General features: G+C 45.1%; 1 protein-coding gene across 3 annotated transcripts in view; it reads left to right on the top strand.

Moving 5' to 3' along the window:
* The first annotated feature begins 347 nt into the window (after positions 1–347).
* LOC142839867 (uncharacterized) overlaps positions 348–9305 on the top strand; it is an 88548-nt gene continuing 79590 nt past the window's right edge. For 2 of the 3 annotated variants that reach the window (XM_075956243.1, XM_075956244.1), the window contains exon 1: positions 352–824. The gene's annotated coding sequence lies outside the window, so the exon portion shown is untranslated. Of the gene's footprint in view, positions 825–9305 lie in introns of all 3 variants that reach the window. The other variant, XM_075956246.1, reaches the window with a different exon arrangement.

Below are 9305 nucleotides of genomic sequence, written 5' to 3'. Positions count from 1 at the left end.
TACTCCTCCCGTAACAAAGCTACGTCGGTGCCTGTGCTGTGTTCTGATTTGTGTAGAGACCGCAGCAGGTGGGCTGGGTCTACGCAGCGACCAGCGTGGCCGTCCAAACGTCCTCACGTCCATCCATCCATCCCTCGGCTGGCCCGGGTAGTGGAGCGCAAGGGAGGAGTGCGGCTGCGGCGGCCTGGAGGGGCGTGGCGGGTCCGGGAGGGAGGGAGGGGGGCAGCAGAGGCCTCGGAGTCCGAGTGGCAGCGGGGTCGCGCCGGGGTCGCGCTGGGGTCGCGCTTGGGGCCAAGGGCGAGAGTAGTCGCGGCTCCCGGGGCGGCACCGCTCCTCGGGCTGGGAACTTGTCCCTCCCGCGCCTCTCCCCGAGCCGCCCGCGCCTCGTCCGGCGGCTGTGCCAATTCCCTTCGCGGGCCGCTGCAAACGCTGCTCTGTCCTACAAAGGAGGGCGAATGAGTCGGCGGCAGCGCGGCCCGGGGGGCCCCTGGACGGCGGGGATGGCCGCCGCCTCCGGCACCACCTAAGACGCCCCCGCGCGCCCGGCCTCTGCCCAGGCCCGAGCCCCGCAGGCGGCCGAGCGCTGCGTGTCGCCCGTGGCCCGCGGGGAGGCGGAGGAGCAGGACGAGGAGCTCCTGTTCCCGCGCAGCGCTGCGCCGCGGGCCCTCGTCCGCCCTTGTCCGTGCTGCACGCTGGACCAGTTTGGCGAAGTTGCTGGGGCCCCACGCCGCCCAGATGTGCGACCTCATTGAGCCGCAGCCAAGTGAGAAGATCCGCAGGATGAAGACTTTGAGGAGAACTTTGTCAGAGTTTCAGCAGCATAGGTGAGTGCGCTCTGATGGCTCCCCACCCCCACCCCACCCGACCTCACCCCCACTTCCACCCCACCCCACCCGACCTCACCCCCACTCCTATCCCACCCCACCCTCACCCCCGCTCCCACCCCACCCCACTCTCACCTCACCCCACCCGACCTCACCCCCACTCCTACCCCACCTCACTTCCACCCCCCACCCCCACTCCTACCCCACCCCACCCCACCTCACTCCCACCCCACCCTCACCCCCACTCCCACCCCAACCCCCGTGCGCTGCCAGCTATCCCTGGGCTCACTCCCTTGGCTCCGCGCCCCCCCCCCCATGCTTCCAGCACCTGCCAGGCATCTGCCACCTCCAGGCCAGCTGTGGACCAGGGATGGAGGGGAACATCGCTGGGAGGGCTGCCCCTTCTTCCCCAGGATCTGGGCTTCATTCGTGGACCTTCCCAAGGCTTTAATTCGGGTTCCTCCTCTCAGCCTCTAGTGTCTTTTGCACCCACAGTGGACCGCGAGGGGACACCCAGTCCTCACCGCCATAGGGGTTCTGCAGCCACCCAGGTTACTTGTTATTTTTAAAGCTCTTTGGTATTAGGTGTTTAACCAGTAATCTAGCTTTGAGAATCGCCAACATGCGGACGTGTGCCTGAAGTCGTTTAAGGTAGCCAACCTATATTTATGGCTAGAAACCAAATATGAGTGAGTACATCCCATGTTCCTCTTTTTGGGTCTGGCTTATCTCACTCAGGATAGTGTTTTTCTATTTCCATCCATTTGTATGCAAAATTCAAGAAGTCCTTGTTTTTTACTGCTGAGTAATACTCTAATATGTATATATTCCATACTTTCTTCATCCATTCTTCCGTTGAAGGGCATCTAGGTTGTTTCCAGGTTCTGGCTATTACAAACAATGCTGCCATGAACATAGTTGAGCATATACTTTTGTTGTATGATAGGGCCTCTCTTGGGTATATTCCCAAGAGTGGTATTGCTGGATCCAGGGGTAGGTTGATTCCGAATTTCCTGAGAAACCGAAACACTGCTTTCCAGAGTGGTTGCACAAATTTGCATTCCCACCAGCAATGGGTGAGTGTACCCCTTTTCCACAACCTCTCCAGCAAAGGCTATCATTGGTGTTTTTTATTTTAGCCATTCTGACAGGTGTAAGATGGTATCTTAAAGTTGTCTTGATTTGCATTTCCCTGATCGCTAGGGAAGTTGGTTTCTAGCCATAAATAAAGGACATTGAGCTTATAATGCATGTTCCAAGAGAAGCTAAATAAGAAGGTGAACCCAAAGACAAACACATAGGCATCCTCATGAATATTAACCTTCATCAGGCGATGAAAGGAGACAGAGACAGAGGAGCACGGGACAGAAATCTCAAGGTCCAAATCAGGAGCAGAAGGAGACGGAGCACGAGCAAGGAACTCAGGACTGCGAGGGGTGCACCCACACACTGAGACAATGGGGATGTTTTATCGGGAACTCACCAAGGCCAGCTGGCCTGGGTCTGAAAAAGCATGGGATAAATCCGGACTGGCTGAACATAGCGGACAATGAGGAATACTGAGAACTCAAGAACAATGGCAATGGGTTTTTGATCCTACTGCACGTACTGGCTTTGTGGAGCCTAGGCAGTTTGGATGCTCACCTTAGGAAACCTGGATAGAGGTGGGCGGTCCTTGGACTTCCCACAGGTCAGGGAACCCTGATTGCTCTTCGAGCAGATGAGGGAAGGTGACTTGATCGGGGGAGTGGGAGGGAAATGGGAGGCGGTTGCGGGGAGGAGGCAGAAATCCTTAATAAATAAATAAATAAAAACTACCATGCATGAGTATCAAAGGCAAAAAAAAAAAGGTAGCCAACATAAAGGAAATGGGGCAGATACCTTGAGACTTCTTGTTCCATCCCTACTTGGGGTCCTATAAACGGAGGTTTGGGTGTTCAGTTCTTAGGACGCTGAATCTTCCAGCTTCTGTTGTGGGGACTCTAAGAATCCGTCTCCTGAACTTGCTGCAGTAGTACAGTCCAGAGGCTATTGTCTTTTAAAAAGAGCAAACAACTTAACAAGGAACAAACGACAAAAAAGATCAAGGAATGTTTAGGATACTTCCACTGTATAATTTTAGCTTCTTTATCAAAAATCAGCAGTTCAAAGGTGTATTGATTAATATCCTGGTCTTCAATTCACAGAGATCCGCCTGCCACTGCCTCCCCAGTGCTGGGATTAAAGGCGTGCACCACTACCGCCCGGCACTACTGATTTTTTTTTTTGAGTTGATCTTGTACCCTGCCACATCACTGAAAGTATTTATCAGCTGTAGGCATTCTTTGGTAAAGTTTTTGGGGTCACTTATGTACATTATCACATCATCTACAAATAACGAAAGTTTGACTTCTTCCTTTCCAATTCGAATCCCCTTGATCTCCTTATGTTGTCTTATTGCTATTGCTTCAAGCACTATGTTGAAGAGATATGGAGAGAGTAGACAGCCTTGTCTTGTTCCTGATTTTAGTGGAATGGCTTTGAGTTTCTCTCCATTTAATTTGATGTTAGCTGTCGGCTTGCTGTATATTGCTTTTATTATATTTAAATATGATATTTGTATCCCTGATCTCTCCAAGACCTTTATCATAAAGGGGTGTTGAATTTTGTCAAATGCTTTTTCGGCATCTAACGAAATGATAATTTTTTTTCTTTCGGTTTATTTATATGATGGATTACATTGATAGATTTTCGTATGTTGAACCAGCCCTGCATCTCTGGGATGAAGCCTACTTGATCATAATGGAAGGTTTTTTTATGCGTTCTTGGATTCAGTTTGCCAGTATTTTATTGAGAATTTTTGCATCGATGTTCATGAGTGAGATTGGCCTGTAATTCTCTTTCTTGCTTGAGTCTTTGTGTGGTTTTGGTATCAGGTAACTGTAGCTTCATAAAAAGAGTTTGGCAATGACCCTTCTGTTTCTATTATGTGAAACACATTAAGGAGTATAGGTATTAGCTCTTCTGGAAATTCTGGTAGAATTCTGCACTAAAACTATCTGGTCCTGGGCTTTTTTTGGTTGGGAAGTTTTTTTTATGACAGCTTCTATTTCCTTGTGACTTATAGGTCTATTTTAATTGCTCACCTGGTCTTGATTTAATTTTGGTAATGGTATCTATCTAAAAAATTTTCCATTTCTTTTACATTTTCCAGTTTTGTGGAGTACAGGCTTTTGTAGTAAGATCTAATGATTCTCTGAATTTCCTCAGTGTCTGTTATTATATCCCCTTTTTCATTTCTGATCTTGTTAATTTGGGTGTTCTCTCTCTGCCTTTTGATTAGTTTGGGTAGGGATTTGTCAGTCTTGTTGATTTTCTCAAAGAACCAGCTTTTTGCTTCATTGATTCTTTGAATTGTTTTCTGTGTTTGTTTTGTTGATTTCAGCCCTCCGTTGATTATTTCCAGTCTTCTACTCCTCCTCTTCTTCTTTTTTCTAGAGCTTTCAGGTGTGCTGTTAAGTCTCTAATGTGAGATTCCTCTGTTTTCTTTATGTGTGAATTTTAGTGCTATGAAACTTTCCTCTTAACACTGCTTTCATAGTGTCCCATAGGTTTGGGTATGTTGTGTCTTCATTTTCCTTGAATTCAAGGAAGGCTTTAATTTCTTTCTTATTTCTTCCTTGACCTGGGGGTGGTTCAGTAGTTGACTGTTCAGTTTACATGAGTTTGTAGACTTTCTGTGGGGTAGTATTGTTGTTAAATTCTAACTTTACTCCATGGTGATCCGATAAGACACAGGTTACTCCAATTCTTTTGTATCTGTGGATGTTTGCTTTGTTACCAAGAATGTGATCAATTTTCTAGAAGGTTCCATGAGGTGCTGAGAAGAAGGTATATTCTTTCCTGTTTGGGTGGAATGTTCTGTAGATGTCTGTTAAGTCCATTTGATTCATTACATCTGTTAGTTCTCTTATTTCTCTGTTAAGTTTCTGTCTGGTTCATCTGTCCGTTGTTGAGAGAGGAGTGTTGAAATCTACTGTTAGTGTGTAGGGTTTGATGTGTGATTTGAGTTTTAGTAATGTTTTCTTTACATATGTGGGTGCTTTTATATTAGGGACATAGATATTCAGGATTGAGACTTCATCATGATGAATTGTTCCTGTTATGAGTATAAAGTGTCCTTCTTCATCTCTTCTGGTTGATTTTAGTTTGAAATCAATTTTGTTAGATATTAGTATAGCCACACCCACTTGTTTCTTAGGTCCCTTTGATTGGAAAACCTTTTCCCAACCCTTTACTCTGAGGTAGTGTCTGCATTTGAGGTTGAGGTGTGTTTCTTGTAAACAGCAGAATGCTGGATCCTGTTTTCATATCCATTCTATTACCTGTGCCTTTTTATAGGTGAATTGACTCCATTAATATTAAGTGATATTAATGACCAGTGGCTGTTAACTCTGGTTATTTTTTGGTGGTAGTGTTTGTGTGTTTCTCTTCTTTGAGTTGTGTTGGTGGAGGTTTATCATATGCCTGTGCTATTGTGGGTGTTGTTAGTTTCTATGGGTTGAGGTTTTTCTTCTAGTATTTTCTGTAAGGCTAGGTTTGGGGATACATATTGTTTAAATCTGTGTTTGTCATGGAATGTCTTGTTTTCTCCATCGATGGTGAAAAATCTTTTATGGTTTTTATGAGCAGATAGAAGAGAGAAAATATTTCAACAATATGTAGTTGAATTCCCAGGAAAGTTCACATTTGTCTTCTCAGTGATAAAAATGCTTTTTCCTCTGTTTTGTTTGAGACAAGGTCTTACTTTGTAGCCCTGGCTAGCATGGTATTTGCTGTGTCGCTTAGGATGGCCCTGGATTCATAGTACTCTTCCTGCTTCAGCTTCCTGAGTGCTGGGTTTGCATATCACATTCGGCTTTAAACATGTAAACATTACATGTAGGTACTGAAAGAGGCGGAGAGCTCAGGGAGTGTTTGAATGCTCAATTCCATGTCCTTATTAGCTCTTTTTCAGTCCTAGGACCTCCACATGTGAGGAGTCTATATTGTGATGTTTGGATGATGTCCTGCTATCCCTCGAACGTGTTACGCAGCTCTGTGTCCCAGTCAGTTTAAAGGCTGAAGCGTGCAATTCATCTTCTTTTAAAAATATAGCAGATTGATGCCGGTCTTTCAGCGTATTTTAATGGTTCTTTGGAAAGGGAAAGAAGGGGAGAAAGTTGTAATTATAATAGCACAAACTTGCGACATCCCAGGGTTTGCCAGTGAGAATGTGACAGTCATAATCTTATCAACCGTAGCGTATGCTTTGGTGGAAACAAACTGAAATATGTCCCTATAATTTAGTTCTTCTTTTAAGAACAGACAGTGACTCTAACTTAATTTTCTCTGGGTATTTATTATTCTGATTTATGGCACGGGGGCTATGAAGCCGCAGTAGCTCTTGGGAGGGGAGGAGGAAGGGAGAGAGTTCTCTACCTATCCCCTGAGGATTGGGGTGTAGGCCTCTCAGGGCCTGACTCTACTCAAACCTTGATGCAATGCTTGGAGGTAGCCAGAGTCAGTGCTAAGGCTTTTTGTATCCTTTAAGTGTGTACAAGTTGGGGCTGGAGAGATGGCTCAGAGGTTAAGAGCACTGGTTGCTCTTCCAGAGGCCCTGAGTTCAATTCCCAGCAACCACATGGTGGCTCACAACCATCTGTAATGAGATCTGGCGCCCTCTTCTGGTGTGTGCAGGCATACATGGCAGCAGAATGTTGTATACGTAACAAAGCCCACCTCAAACCTCCTACATCACATCTCATGGACCAGACCCCCCAGAGTCCTCTCCTCATCAAAGCCCGAGATGCACTGTCTAGAACATAGGCCACGTGGAAATCCTCCAATGGCTGAAATTCCTCCACGACCACCTACACTGGAGACTCATCCACCTTCAGCACTTCATAATCACTGGCCAAGAAGAAAACTGAAGAGACATGGAAACATCAAGGTGCAGTATGAAACATGAGGTGGCAGGCTAGTACCAAAACCCAAGCCTATTTCATAAAACTATATGACCTTGAAAGGGAACTGGGCAGCAAAACAGAACCAAGTGCTAACACAAGCAAACACAGCATTCACAGTGTTCGGCGGGTTTCGGGGCTTCTGAGTGAGCACGTGCAGCGGGAACTGTGCTGGGTGACAGCTCTTGCCACACTGCCAGCCCTTGCCATAGTCAGAGCACACTCCACCAGCCAGCCTCTGCTCTGCTGATCTCACACACACGATGAATGAATTCATGCAAAGAAATCTTTCGTCCAAAATTAAAAGTCTCTCTACGTATCTGTGGCCACTGAGGCCCAGACTCGGACTCTTACTTTGGTAGGAAAGTAACCACTAGTGTGACAAATGCTACCTCATGGATTACGTGGACCAATAGGACACCTACATGGTGGTAAGACCGTTTTGAAGACAGAAAAGAACAGGAAAACATTCCAAAGAATAATTTCCACATTTGTTTTATGCACTATTCTACTTTTTGTATTCAGGATTAAGAATACACAGGGCATTGCTCAGAGACACGGTGAATGAGGTTGAATGGGGAGGGGCCATATTTCTTTTATTTTAAAATTTGACTAATAGGGAAAAATATGTCAGTTACATTATACTTCTCTTTGACGATCATGGCCTGGAAGTTCATCAGAATTATCTCAATGCTTATGAATTAGTTTATGTATTTTACTATTTTCTTCTCCTGATTAGACATTGTCTGTGTAGATTACAACCATTTGTTTTCAAAAGATGGAAGATTTGGAGTCAACCTGGTATAGGTGGTGAATTCCAAGATATCCAGAACTACATAGAGAGACCCTGTCTCAAAAAACAAAGCAAATATACAGAAAAAATGGGGGAGCATCCTGTGTTTTGGTAGTGTGCTAAGTATATATTCAGTTTATTTATGTAGAATGCTCATTCAAGATCTATCTACTGGGTCATCCACAATACTAGTGACTTTCTCCAAATACTGTGAGGAAGTTTCTCCCAAGGAAAGGTTTCCTACGTGCCTCTGTGGCAGGGGCCGTGCTTGCCAGGGGACCTACCATCAGACCCCTCAGGATGGCCAAGTGTGCTGCCTGGGCTGTGTACCCTATGGGAGAAGAGGTGTGGCTGATGCAGGGATGTGCAGAGTAGTGGCATGGTGATGAGGTCGTACTCGTGAGTGAAACCTGATGCTGGGCCAGTGAGTAGCATCGCAGTGTGTATGGATTTTCTGGGAAGAGGTTATGGTCCCTAGACCAGGGACCAGTACTGCAAGAATTTTCTGACAGTTTTGTGCTTGCTGTTTAGAATGATTAAATAATGGGACTTACGGACCTAAGAGAATGTCTCTCTCAGCATTTACCTTGGGGTTGGACACAAAGTCCGAAGGCTGAAGGGGTGTACATAGTATCCCTTTCTGCACCAGGGAAGGCTCTTGGGCTGAGTTGGGATAAATGCTAGTAGTTCTTGTAGGTGCCAGAGCAGAAAGCTCCGTCAAGCACAAATACTAATTATAATCAACCCCTAAATGATGTCCATAAACCCAAGGACAAACTTTATTGGGAGAGGGGACGTCGTCCTCTAGAATTACTTCCAGCTGTCATGGGGGCGACATTCTTTCTGGGGGATTCTGTGAAAGTAAAATGATGGTTAAATTTCGAGATCAATGTCTTTTAAAATTGCAAATAGTCTCTGAGTATTTTGTGGAGGTCTGGTCAGAATGTTGTACAAGATGTGCACTATTTCAGCTAACCAAGTTGGAACTGTCTTGTGCAGCTGGTACCCAAAGCAGGTCTTGTAGTAGCGCTATCAGTATCATGACGTCATATCAACCAGGTGGAGTTGTTGTTATGGGGCCCCATCTTCTCCCTGGAAACTTCAAATGTCACTGCAGGAAAACTCATTGTTCATTGTGAAAAACTTAAACATTAATCATACAGACATATATAGACATACATATATTCAATGGAAGGCATGATAGATATATTCAATGAAAGGTATGATAGATATGAAGAAAAGCAAAGATGTTTTCTAAACTCCTATTTCTTTCTGTCCCATCTGTAGCTCATTACATCATATACAGTGGCCTAGAATCTTGCTGAGCCTAAGATGAGGTAAATAAGCTCTCATTCGAGTTTGTGGAGGGCTCTGAGGTTCTTGAGCTGGTCATGCCCAGTTCCTAGGTGCATTCCAGTGTTCAGCGCTGTCCATGTGGCCAAGGAAAGTGATTGGCAGTGAGGAACAACTTTCTATTTCCTGTTATTTACTCAAAGTCATAAACAGGAAGTGTTTTTATACTTATGACTAAAAATAGATGGGAAAATCTGTTTTGTAGACAACAGTTTGCAACTTTATTTTTGTTTCTGCTCAAAGTCCTTTTTTTCAGATATTCTCAGTGAAATTTGTTAATTCAATCTTCTTCTTCACATTTTAATTTTCCTTAAATAACCTTCTATAAGAATGCTCGGAACTGAAGCTATG

The sequence above is a fragment of the Microtus pennsylvanicus genome, chromosome 22 (genome assembly GCF_037038515.1).
Source record: "Microtus pennsylvanicus isolate mMicPen1 chromosome 22, mMicPen1.hap1, whole genome shotgun sequence".
Lineage (NCBI taxonomy): Eukaryota > Metazoa > Chordata > Mammalia > Rodentia > Cricetidae > Microtus > Microtus pennsylvanicus.
Note: the sequence above shows the minus strand (reverse complement) of the source record. Positions and strands in the feature narration are given on the sequence as shown.